A 13,599-nucleotide genomic window follows, 5' to 3' on the forward strand; every position below is an offset into this window, starting at 1 on the left:
AAAGGACTTGTAGGACACATTAAATCAGCCTGATTAGGAGTTTAGGAGAGGGCAAGGCTCAGGTCTGGCTGAAAAGGCTGCCGGGCAGCCCTCGAGTGATACTATTCACATCCTGGGAGGAAGGTCAGTGTCAGAATAGTTCACAGGCCCCATCTCCATTCTTATGCTAAAGGATCATGTACACATCGGCTCATTCAGAGGCTGCGAAGGCATAAACAGCTTTCTGCAGACTTTCCCTCCAAAATGTTTGGATTCCTCGACTTGAGCTCCGAGGTCCTGCCTCTGTGTCTCTCTTTTCTTGTCGCTTCTGAAGTGGAGATTGCATTCGATAATTGAAATGATGTTTCAAAGTCTGATTAATGTAAAAGAAAATGTTCAACAATATTACAAGAAAAGAAACGTGGCATTATTCTTTCTAGATGTGAGAAACTGTCCTCTTCAAGTCAGTGTGAAACCGTTTTTTTTGAAAGTGGTATCTTTATTTCCTCCAGTGAGGTGAACGTGCTGTTTAAACAATCTGTTGTTCCAGTCACTAATTTTGTGTAGTAACTAGTTTTATTAACCCTCCTGTGAATAGACTTCTTCGTGCATCTTCCTGTCTCTCTCTGAGTCCACTGGTCACGGGGGAATAGCAGGAAATAGCCACTTAATTAGCGGCCCTTGACCTTTGGCTGTGGCTCAGCCGGCTCCTGACCTCAGCATCTCCTCCTGCCTGTTTATTGTCCTCCGGGGGACTGTCCACATCGTGACCCCCTGACCCCTCCTGACCTGTAGGGACTTCACCAACAGGTCCCTAACCAGCTGCCCCCGCCTCATAAGACACTCATCAAAAAGCAATATTTAACCTGAGTAGCCGATTCAAGCAGCAACTACCTCAGGATGCTGAAGCCGTCATGATCCTTCCTGCAGAAAGAGACCGAAAACACACATTTGCAGAATGTGTGATATAAAGTCAACAGAATATTTTTTTTGGTTTTAATGATGAGAATCAAGCCAGTGTAACAGTTTTTTTTTTTTTGCAAAATCATTTTGAACATTTGGGGCTTTCGTTCCAGCCAAGACTCTACAGAGGCTGATTTCACTAATTGGTTTCCATTCATCCAGAGAGGGGAACTAATCACCGAAATCAGCCGCTGTAGAGTTTGGATGGATTGAAAACATGCTGACTCCTGCACGGGGGCCTCCATGACTGTGATCTCCACCGCTGCATGAGTGTGATTTTAGATTTAAAGAGAGGAGAAAAATATTGTTTTATGCACCATTCACACTTTAGTGACCTATTTGATTTATTTCTTGCTATTTTTGTCTCTTTATTGTAACGTATGTTTGGTATATGTTGTATTCAGTGGCCAACTTTTATTTTTGTTTTCTAGATGCTCCATTTAGTAAACAGCAGACGCTAATAATGTGTATAATGTTCCAGTTTTTTACTTTTCGTCATGCAACTGCTCTTGAATTTCTGCTGCTGTGACACTTTTCCTTGACCTGGTCTCAATAAAGTTTCTCATGAGGACAATGCAAAACTTTATTAATTTCAAATGCAAAAAACAAAACAAAAAAAACAGGTTGCTGTAAATTTTAAGAAAACGTTTCAGCGTTGATTTCAAAATAAAATACCCTAAATGTTTGCATAATGTAGTTTAAACTCAAAGTTTTAATTAGCCTGTTAAATGCTAGCCGTGCATCATATTAGTGTTTCGTTGTCTTATAAATAAAAACATATGAATTCGTTAAAATAAAACAGGCTAAATTAAAAAATGTAACAAATTAAAACTGAAAAAAAAAGGTGCGTTCACGTGTCACATTTTTCTGCGTAAACGCGCTGCCTGTAAAAACATTTTTCGCTGTCAGAGAGAGAGGAAACGACTAAATTCTGCCCTCAGATGTGACTAATGGACACTTTTAAGGGTTTCTCTTGTTTTCACAGACGGAAGTAATAATCCCCTGTTGACCCTGCGCGTGTCCATCTGTTGTTTGACTCCGGACACAGATCAGTCGGACACTGATTGAGGTCCGACTGACACCGGGACAGCCTGTAATCCCTCCAAAACCTGATTAATCGTCCAAACTGGGCCCTGGTGGGTCAGTGATAGGACTACATTAGGATTTAAAGTCAACAACACGTGAAGCCTGCACATCTTTTTATCCATATTATCTTCTTTTAAATATATATCTGCATTTAATTTTTCTCAAAGTGCAGCGAAAAAAAATTGCAAAATGTTTTTTTTTATAAAAGAGAGAGAGAGAAAGAGAAGGAGAGATTCGTTTACATTTCCCTGATAAATAAAATATGAGGGGAATGAACAAAAAAAAAGCTCATTATATATTTTAATAGCGGGGCAGGGTCAGTTTTGTCCGCAGAGTTTTGTGGCTGATGAACTTTTTCTCTCCCACTGATTCAACACACGTCCCCCTCTGTCTGCTCCTCCTAATTAAAACTTAATGCGGGGTCACTCAAACACACCGTCACACACGATCCTCACACACACACACACACACACACACACACACACACACACATTACCATGTGAATTATAAAAAAAGAGAGAGAGAGAAAAGAAAATCTTCTGCAGGCTTCACCCTTAAACACACTTTACATTTTAGATTTATCTTAAATCTTTTGAGATAAAAGACAAAATATTCCACATGAAAATTAACGTGGTTCGATCAATAAAACAAAACTATAACACAGAGATATTTTAATTATCTTTATTTCAACATATTTCAGTGTCATTAACAGCAGTAAACCTTAAATTAACACACTTTACCGGTGATATATTTATATCCTATTAATTACTAGACATAGGAGAAGAAATTAATTAATAACTGAATTAATTAAAACATTTATTTGCTATGAAAATGCACATCATGTATTGAGATGTAAGAAGGAGCATTCAAGGCTTCTTTATTTTATCATTTGTAAACAAGAGATTTGTCTAATCGCCTCTTTAATACAGCATCTTCACGGATCACAGACATATCTCGTGTTATACATTTCACGCCAACAGGATCTTTTTTACAGTCCTTCAACAGTGTTTCCATGACTGACAATCATTATGTTCTCGTCTCCGACGTCGACGTGTCGTTGAGTTTGATCCACGGTTCCTACAGAGTGCAGAAGGGCTTTGCAGGTCTCGTCCAATCCTGAGGGGAAAAAAACGACAGAGGAAATCATTAGCATGACAATCAAACTCCATAAACTCCTCTGCATGGAGAGAAAAGATATCTCACATTTTTTAGCAGAAGATTGTGAAGAGTTTTCCCACTTTATTCCTTTTTTTCTCTCTTTAATAATGGATGTAGCATAAAAGTAAGCACACATTAAACTTTCATAATAATAATTAAAAGCTTTAATGTAAAGATTCTTTTCAAAAGCTTGCAAAGAGCAAAGCATTTAATAAAACCTTTGCAATAAAGTAGATAAACAAAACAAAGGGCCACAGGGTGGAACAACATAAAAAGAGTAAACAAACCCCCCACACATAAAGTACGGTCATATAAAGTGAGTCTATGGAGGTTATGAATTTAAGCCCAAGTATATAAAAAAGCAATAATGACTCTGCAGGCCTACGATCTTTGTTTGGACAATACTGAATTTGTTGTTGTGCATGATTTTAAAGTTTTGTACGAAAATCAAACGCGGCGTTTCAGAAAAAGCAAACTTCCTTTTCATGCCTGGTAAAAAAAAATTAAAAAAATAGGCCCCTGCGCTCTGCATGTTGTTCTTCTCTCCCATTTTCAGGCTGTATGCATGGAGGGATCTTAAGGCTTTTATCCCCACGGGGAACCAGGCCGAACTCTTTCTCTGTCAATTTTCACCCACTCCCCAATTCAGACGAGCCCTTTCTCACACCGAGCCCACAATGAAGGATTTGTCCTCGTTCTCTTTGTCCACCTCTGACATCTTTTTTTGACTGCTCCCTCTCCTGCAGACAGCATGCAGCGTATGCAAATACACGCTCTTTTATTCCCGAGACCCCTCCCCTGAATGAATGCAACCTTAAATGAGGACACACTTGCACACATTTACAGAGGAGGAGGGGGGGGGGGTGGAGCATGGAAACACGCACGTATTACAATCAGTGGATTTGCATGCCCTCTCTGACATGCAGTCACTCAAAACATCGAACGCTGACAGTTTTAAAACGAGCAGACAGGAATATATGGTGTCACAGATTATTTTATCTGTACAGGCTGTTTACCCAGACTGATGGATCACAGACAGGACATCTCAGACTGGAGGTGTTGGCTAGTAATGTACTTTTAAAAAAATAAATAACATTTTTTTACAGTGTAACGTGTGCAGAGAAAGAAAGACGATCTGCTGCTGCACACGTTTTGGCGTAGAAGCTCGTGTGAAGCTGAATTTGAGAAAAAGTCAAAGATCTTTACGTGCACAGATACATCAAGTATCTCTACCATCTGCTACTTTCTCCCAAAGAGGAAATAGTTTCTTTGTTATATGATGTAACTGAGACTGAGTACAAAGTCCATATTATGTTTTTTTGCTTATTAAAATTAGTCGTCTAGTTACATTTCAACATTATCTGCACTATGATGTTACTAATGGTTAGATTACGTTTCGAGTTCAAACTCAGATTTTTAATATTTTCAACATTAATGAGTTACTAATACAAACTCAGAAATATTTATTTTTTCCATGACTGAAAAAACAAGCTGTTCTCAGAGGAAAATAAGGTCCCCAGGACACTGTTTGAAGCTAGGCAGGTGGCAGGGTCCGCCACATATGAACACAGTAAAACAGTATGAAAGTGTGTTGTTCTTCAAGGTTAGTTTGTTTATTCAGTTTTTTCAGGCATGAAAACAAAGAGAGTTTGTTTAATGATTAAAAAAATGTTTTCCCTGAAGCTACTTAACTCTAAGTGATGTGTCTGAGATGTAATATGGGTAATAACTTATTGAACAATGTTTAACCTTACAGATTAAATTGTGCTCCGTTGTGACTGTTTCCTGAGTGTTTTCTTACTTTAAGACCAGACAACAAGTTTAAGTTTACACTTCAGTTAAAACTTTCTTGGGAACGTCTCCACTTTTTGGTAAAACGTCCTTCATCTCCGCTGATTTGTTGTTGAAAAGAGTTTGATGTTTGAGTTGTGAAAGCCCTTTTTTCTGTCTGATTTTATTCAGACAAAGCTCTTTGTTTGCAATCTAAGAAGTCCTTCACCACAGTAATGGTATATTTAGTGTCCTATAAGCCCACAGCGCACACACACTATAACGCACAATGGCTGTTCAGATGTGTAGGACGAGACTGAAAAATGGTCCAACACAATAGCGGCGTTGCACTGAGGAAGAGGTGCAGACTGGTAATGTGTAACTCTAAAGGCCGGATGAATTATAACGGTGTCTGTTCTCTCGCCGCTAACATTCCCAAGCTGGCCCGTGCCATCTGTGAGTATGTGTGAATGGGTTCGAGTTAGTGTGTGTGTGTGTGTGTGTGGTGGGGGGTTGACGTCTGCTGGACAGCTCTGACAGTTCGGCCTTTTCAGTCGTACATTACTGAGCCGGCCCGGCCTCTTTCCCATAGCAACCCTAACAGAGGTCAAAGGCTATGTACCCCCCATCCACCCACCACCACCACCACCTCCTCCTCCTCCTCTTGTGCTCCAGGGTGGCCGCAGACTTGTCTTAACTCCCTGACTGGGTGCAGACAGAGCGGCTGCACCCACGAACTTGAACTTGACTCGATTTCTGACAGAGTGAAGGAGACGCATGTCCATTTAGTGGCATGAAAATGAGAGTATTCTCCGGATTTTTTCACTTTTTCACCCTTCGCTCTGGTATCGAATTCACGCACTGTACCAGTCACGTAAAAAACATGTATAAATGAGGTCACGCCAAGGATTCCCCCTAATTCTCCTCACCCTAGAACCTCATCTCCTCCTGATATGATTACAAAGGGCCGCTGTATTAAAGGCTCAGTCACCTAATTCTCTTCTACTTTCATTGGAGCACACAGGACCCCTACTCAGGGGACGCCACGGCCAGCAGACGTAATCTGAAAAGCCTGGGATGTAGGAACTTCTCTCCATCTTCCTCTAAGATACTTAATGTCAGGCTTTGTGCTAGATTAGTCTCGGCCAAAGTTGCATTAAAAAAACCCAGATGAGCCTCGCTTGACCCACATTGGACCTCGTCCAAGACTATGGGCGGCCCGTGAGCTGGGCTTTATATATCACAGCAGAGCCGTTAAAACATTAATAGTGTCCACACATAGCGAGGAGAATCCGGAGAGGTAACCCAGGAGCTATATGGTATTAACATTTTATCGCCGCTGTGGCTACGCTGCTTCACCTGCGCAGAATTGGAAGTGAGCGGCGGCTACTGTCACTTCATCATGTCACACGTTATAATTTCCCAGCACTGAAAAGCCCACAAAGCAAAAGCAATACATGGTTAATAATGAATAACAGAGGAAAGAAGACCGAAAAGGTAATCATTTATATTCTGCCATATTCCGGAGGGGAAATACATTTGTCATTTCTTTGAAAAGTTATGTTCAAGAAGGAATTGAAGAATGAATATTGAAGTTCTTCTGCCATCGTGTGTCTACTCAGGGACGCTCGTGTCCTAAATCCTTCCTGACACCGTGACCTCGCTGATCAGCCGCTCTGGTTTTCAGGCGATCTTGATTGAAAAACTCTCCTTGTGTCAGAGCAGATTAAAACCAAACTCCTAAGCAGTTTCGCCAAAGTCTTCGTAAGACACATTCGAACCAAGATGAGCTCACCTTGAGAGCGTATTTTAATTGTTCACTCCCTGTCGTTATTTCACATTGCCTCAACCCGCGTGTTGCAATTAGTCGACACTTATCATTAGACGAGGAACTGTTCTGTGTGCGCGTCGCTCGTTTTCACATCCTCTAAATACTCGGAAAAAGTGAATGCTCTTCTGAATACGTGAGTACATTTTCTTGATTTGCTTGAGTCACCCCCTCTCTTTGACCACGCTGTCTCTGTCGACTGCTGCAGCTATCGCATAAAGTTGCACACTAGCACCCCCCCTTTACTCTTTTCAAACACACACACACACACACACATGCACCAGCCCTCCATGCCCAGCTCCTCGTTGCTGCAGATTGCTTTAGCATGGCACTGCTGCACGAGCTAACACAAGCTAACTTCATCAGCACATGCAGAGGTGGCTCAAACATGGCTGCCCATGTGCTACACCTGCCTCCGTCGCCTCCTTTACATACACATTTGTCTCCGCTGTCGTTAACCCTTCCCTGATCAGCCAATCTTTTAGTTTTACTCCACAAGAAAGCCACAATTTTGCCATCCCCGCCCCTCCCGCTCCTCAGTTTTCCCTAACGTAACATGGAGATATGCAACAGAGATGTAGCACGGAGCGAGCTACAGTATCTCCGAGATTAATTTCCCGCCTTCACCGTTGCTTTCTCTCTTCTGTCAAGTCTGCCCGGAGCAACGCGCTGTATATCACAGATGAGCAGCACAAATGCAATTATAAAGACGGCTCTGAGTCTTTTATGTGAATAAAGAGAGGTTATAATCTTTTGACACGTGGGCTGCACATGCCTTACATATCTGGTGGAGGCACACATACAGTACGAGGCTCATTAATAATCATTATCCGCAGGTTACATCATTCAGCTTGTTAGGCGCACCCATCGCCTTAGCTGAGTCACTCTCGGTGGTACGCCGTGCCGACGTTATTTTCAGAACGTGTGTCTTTTTCGCCACCTGAGAGCGATGCAAAATATGCAGATTGTGTTTGCACGAAGGACAAATCACATCCCGCTGGTTAACTGAGCAGAGATAAAGGAGTGCACGGCTGATGACAGGCGCCCTGCGTTAAATAAAATCAGATTCTCAATGTCAAAAACATGAAAATGCATCTTTGCGGTTGTTAAAATATCATCGCATTAGACCTCTGATGGCAAACTGTTCGACTGTGTGGCAGGGTGGAGGCCTGATGTATGCACCTATATGCATATCATGTATGAATGCATCTCTAATGCCAGTGAAATCTGTCTCATTTAGCAGGAAAAAAACTGCATCTACATGCCTTTCAGACATGTAGAGGAGGCTGAATAGACTAATGAACAGTCAGGTGGCACTCCAGGGTCTGGACTACTACCCCCCCCCCCATCAAACACACATATTAAACATACATACACTCGCACACACATTAAAACTCAGCGGCTCGCCCGACCCCGGTGATCCGCACGACAGTCTAATGTCTCAGGCATCTGCTCATGTCTAGTCTGGAGGGTCTTTCCCACCCTGCCCCCCAGCCCAGGCCCGCCGCAGCACCAGCTCCCACAATGGTGGGAAAGCAGGGCCTGTACGGAGGGCGGAGGAGGTTTGGGGAGGGGGGGGCGGTGGTGGACTAAACAGCTATTGAGGGGTAGAGAGAGGGAGAGAGAGCGGAGCTGAATGATAATGTGAAAACGCACGGCACTGTTCATTAACACACAAGCACTGCAGCTGCACATGTTGGCCCTGGACACACATGCTCACGTGTCTCTCTCTCTCTCTTTTTTTTTTTTGCTTCAGGTTGCTGCCAGAGCCACAGGGGGTACAGAGCAGCTCTACGCCATGATAAGGAGCGTTTGTTCGATCCGTGGTAAAGACTTGGAGCTGTGATATTTGGCGGTCGCTCCTCCCACAGTCAGATTTTGGAAGAATGTGACATACATACATGAGTGATGTCTGAGTGTGGGCGTCAAATAAAGTTCCTCCATGTTATAAATTGAGTTAATATCTAATGTTCGGGAATAAATGCTTAAAAAAAGAGACGAGATCCAACATGTGAGCAGTCTTTTGAAGGGGTTTTTAAAAACACCATTGGAAACAATCCAAACGTTCTGATGATTGCATAATATAATTGATTTTAAAAGAAAGATATTTCATATAAAAGGCCGCTTCGTAAGCCAAAATATCCTTCTTCAAATCGTGAATTAAATGGAAAAATTGTAATGGTTCCACTGTTAAAAACACTAATGTGATCTCCCAAACAGGAGATTATTGCCCCCCCCCTTCCTCGGCAAAAATTCACCGGAGGGTGTTCGACACATTAAGATCCTGCGCTAAATATCATAATGTGGATTTCATAACAGAAGCAGGTTTGCATGAATTAATCTACGAGGTTCGTCGGGTGGAAACGCGCCGTACACACACAGCCTGGTGTGCATCAGGGAGTAAAGAAGCACCATGACAAGAGAGGATGGCAGGTTTCCTTCAACCAGTGCCAGCTCATTAATTTTGTTTGCTACCCCCACAACCACCACCACCACCCTTCCTCACCCACCCGCCCCCCACCTTCGCATCACCCCTTAACTGCTAATTAGCAGGAGCAGAAGATAGAAGAGAAAAGGGGGGAGGCCATGTGTGACTGGGGAGGAAATGGGTAACTCTTCTTCTTTCCCTCGTCCTTCCTCCTGCCCCCATCCCCCATCACACACACACACACACACACACACACACACACACACACACACACACACACACACACACACACACTCACACTCCCCCACCTCCTGCCCACCATCATCACTGGTACCCAACAGAAAAACCATGATGCAGCTCACCTCATATGCCAGCCCAGCCATTTTAGGTGTCGCAGCAACATCTCCCAAGATGGCTCCTCCGAGCGCGCCCATACTCCCAAGGATCCGGCAGGGTCTTTGTCCGCCTCCTGGCACGGGCGAAAGCGTCCCCCCGTTGGCAGTGCAGATGGCATTAGAGGCTCTTGGGTAAAAAAGGGTGATGAGTGGGGGAGGGGGGGAGGAGGTGGCAATTCCGGACTGACCGTTTTTCTCTCCTCGTTTTCTTTTAATTATGGTTCTGCCCTCTTTTGAGGAATCCCCCCCGATCATTCAACGCTGTTAATCGGAAAGGCCTGTAACAAGAGCAGATGGAAGAGAGAAAACAGAGGAATAAAACAGGAAAAGCACATTTCAGCCATCAGTACAGCTAAACAAAGCCTTTTGATTACAGGTTTTAATTAAAAATTGATTCAGCTTCTGTTTAGACCTTCACAAAGTAACCAAAACTTTTAAATCTGTCGCCCTCGAGTGTGTGTTTCTGCTACAATAAAAGCACAAAAAGAATCATTTGCATCGTACGCGCACACAGGATGAAACAAGAATGCCTCCGACCGTCCCGTAAATAAAGTCTCAAGCGTTTTTTACTCCCATTCATTAAAGCGGCCGCCATGTCGACAAGCTACCAGGCAAAGCTCAGGGAAAAAGACTTGGACGGCGGCCTTTTCACATATCCAATATCTCGCTGTGAAACGAAGCAATTAGCCCGGTTTGACAGCGAGCTCTTCTGCAATAGGTAGTTAACGGAGTGAATGAAAACTCATCTCACTTTGGTGCTCTTTAGGCTTTAGTGGCATTCTCCGGGCCGAGCGTATGCACCGCGCAGCGCTGAAGTACCAAGTTGAAAAGTTCAGCTCCTGTCTACAGGATGGCCCTGGCCTTCTCTTTGAGGCGAGACACAATGTCTCCCAAAGGTCCCGAGATTCTCTACAGCTTTAAATACAGACGCCAAGTGTCTTTTTTAACCCTGTGTGTGTGTGTAGGCTGCTACACCACTCAACTGCACTACAAGCAGTCCTGGAGACATTAGTGACCCGGACAAAGCATTAGCCTTCCCTTTCTCTCTTGTATAAACAGATTCTCAGAGGTTGAATCCAAAATGTGGTGTAATTTATTTTGAAATTAATTGGAAAATACTCGCAAAAGATAAATCCGGAGGATCTGCTTTGGTTAAAAAAAAATTAAACACTGACTCAGGATGACATGGCAACACACCGGTGTGTCCCAAAGCAGCTACCTCCTGGGATCCTTGAGAGAAATCCTGGAGGGATTTAGGCTTCGCTTCACTTACTACAGGTGAGCACGAGGCCTCACTTTCACTTTTCACAGTAGCGAAAGCACAGGTGTAAATAATCAAATCAAAGATGGCTGAAATCCATTTAGCTGCCGCAGTTTCAGGGCTCTGGTACTGTGCATGCTGGCTCACCGGTGCACTTCTCCTACTGTGACGAGTCAAAATGTCTGCTGTATAAGAAGACCAATTGTGACCTCATGCTGCCTCCCTGTTAACATTATTTGATTTTTTTTCACACAATTAAAACCAATTCCTTCTCAGATGAAGTTACTAAATCTCAAATCTGTAGCATATTCATTTGGGAGCCCTCGAAAAACAGAGAAAGTTTGAGCTGAGGCTACTATTTAACATTCAGCACCACGTTGCGGGGACCCTGAATGCACCACAACCCTTGTAACCACCCTAAACAGGGCCAGTTATCGACTGCAGGCCCTCTGTCAATTCATACAAATCATATACTGAATCCTCAAAATAAACTGATGTGAGATGAGAAATAAAACAGAATTGATATCAAACATAGAAGCTGGGTGAACTTTGAAACACTTTCCTCCACTGGATTAAAAGAAACATATTGTGTGGAAGCCATTTTTTTTGTTTTTCTAATGTCTCTCTGTTATCTCAGGCTGATATGTGGCTAATAAACATTTTCCAGCAAAGAAAAAGCTCTGCAAACTCATATAAATCTGCTGCATGCTTCTAGGAAATAACTCACTTTTTATTCTAGGCTATTTGAATTTTACACCACGTGTTAAACTACAAGCAGTTTGGATTATCTGTGTTCTAATATTATTAAAAAAAAGCTGTTTTTTCTTACCTTTTTGAGCTGAAAGCCAAAAAAAAATCCGTCTCCTCTCCTCTCAGTTTTCAGGGGGATGAACACAGCGTCAAAGGAAGTGATTTCTACTTTCGGTTATCTAGCTTTATGACAGGTATTTAACACTCATACAGCTAGATAACCAAAGACAGAAACACACCTCCTGCTCTCACACACTGTCAGGCTGCAGCTGCTGCTGGCCTCATCTAGGAGGAGGTGAAGATGTGTTAGCAGGCCTGTGAGATTATTACACTTTTCTTCTAATTATATATAAATAACTAAGACTGACTAGAATAAATAATAACTACAGCCCATGATAGTAACATGAGTTTAAACATTTAAGGTGAAACACATTTTATTGGTTAAAGGAGCCCAATCCGTTAAATGTCCCTGTCGTGATACGTTCAAGTGTCTGGTTGAAGGCCTAGTCACAGTGACATAATTGTATTTTGTAATTTGTGCACATTTCTTTTAATATCGTGTGTTTTTAATTTAACAAGACTTGTTCAAAAATATCAAGCGATTTCAGTAGATTTTCTTGAGAACTAAAAAACAAATATATTATTTTGCATGTATACGTGGGGTAAATAATAATAATAACAATAATAATAATAATAATAATAATATGAAGCATCTCTTGTATTATATTTCTGCAAAAAAAATCGGATTCAATATTACATAATTTGCAAAGCAGTAAATGTTCATTCGTACCAACTCCTGAGAGACTTAAAAAAAAAATTATAATCATTGAATAAATAAACGTTTCACACATTTCACGTGTTAAGTTGCGTTCAGGGACACGCATGCACACTGAAAGAGGTAATTCTATAAAACACACCGATACAGTGAGTGTGTCGGACAGGCCTGTTTCCTGCAGAGCAAACCCGAGGTATTTTTCATTCATTTCACACAACTTGTCACATCTGAACTCTCATGACTGACACATTGTTGTAAAAATCCCACATATTAATGATTTAAAAACTTAAACGTCTCTATTTACACACGTGTAATGCTAAGTAAGAGTGTGTTTCTGCCTCTTGGATGATCAGGAAACTATACAGGACGTGTCTGAGAGCATGACCGTGAACCTGACAGACGCAGCAGCAGGTTCAATGACGCTCCGAAATTTCTACAACTCACTCTTTTTAAATAAATATAATAATACAAGAAGTGTTAATGTAGCTTGTTTATGAAGCAGATTTAATTTGCTCGTGGCTCTTTAGTGCTCCTGGGAGGTAGGGAGGTGGGGAGGGGGGGCACGGGTCCCTACTTTTAATGAGAGTTGCGATTGGCCTACTTCTTCTAAAACTAGACTATTTCACACGCAAGGATTATCCGCACGAGCTATTACAGGAAGCAATTTGTAAGGCGAGAAAGGAGCGTGTGGTTATTTTCTGGCACTTTAAAGAACAAGGTTGGGTTTTTTTTGTCTGTTCTTCTCTTTCTCTCATTTTAAATGAAACGCAAGGGCGTTTTCTGAGGGTTAAAACACGCAGAAAAATAAACTAAAAACACGTAAATGCATCTCGCGTGTGCCTTCATTCTCCATGGAGATGGCACGAGAGCAGATTCAAAGCTGGTGGAAATATAAAAAAACGATGTACGTGCAAAATCAAGCCTGCGTTTCTTACCTGTTTCGGGAGCAAAGCGGCTCGTGGAGGGAAATGTCCTCAACTTCAGCTCGTAAAGAATTTTCCAGATGATTTGTTCCGCCTTCACGCCGGGCCCTTGTGGGGAGTCAGCCCCGCCGCCGCCGCTGCTGCTCTCAGGTGAGTCCAGTCTCATCCTCGCTCCTCCAGCTTCTGCATCTCCTCCAGCCTGCGCGCTTCCTCTACTCGCTCCCCGCACTGACGTCATGCCAGGACCAGGGCGGCGTGTTGACCAATCACAGAGTCCGCTGCT

At 42.6% G+C, this 13,599-nt stretch overlaps 1 long non-coding RNA gene across 2 annotated transcripts; it reads right to left on the reverse strand.

Moving 5' to 3' along the window:
- Window positions 1-2,697: 2,697 nt before the first annotated feature.
- Window positions 2,698-13,481, reverse strand: LOC311263360. Of its 2 annotated transcripts, XR_014623341.1 has the most exons (4): window positions 13,329-13,481; window positions 11,698-11,903; window positions 9,575-9,885; window positions 2,698-3,144 (listed from the first exon to the last, which is right to left on the reverse strand). It is a non-coding gene; the product is annotated as an uncharacterized lncRNA (long non-coding RNA). The 2 variants fall into 2 exon arrangements; XR_014623342.1 differs by lacking the exons at window positions 11,698-11,903; window positions 13,329-13,481 and adding an exon at window positions 10,783-10,874.
- Window positions 13,482-13,599: the final 118 nt, after the last annotated feature.

The sequence above is a fragment of the Pagrus pagrus genome (genome assembly GCF_965226575.1).
Source record: "Pagrus pagrus genome assembly, chromosome: 10".
Classification (NCBI taxonomy): Eukaryota; Metazoa; Chordata; class Actinopteri; order Spariformes; family Sparidae; genus Pagrus; species Pagrus pagrus.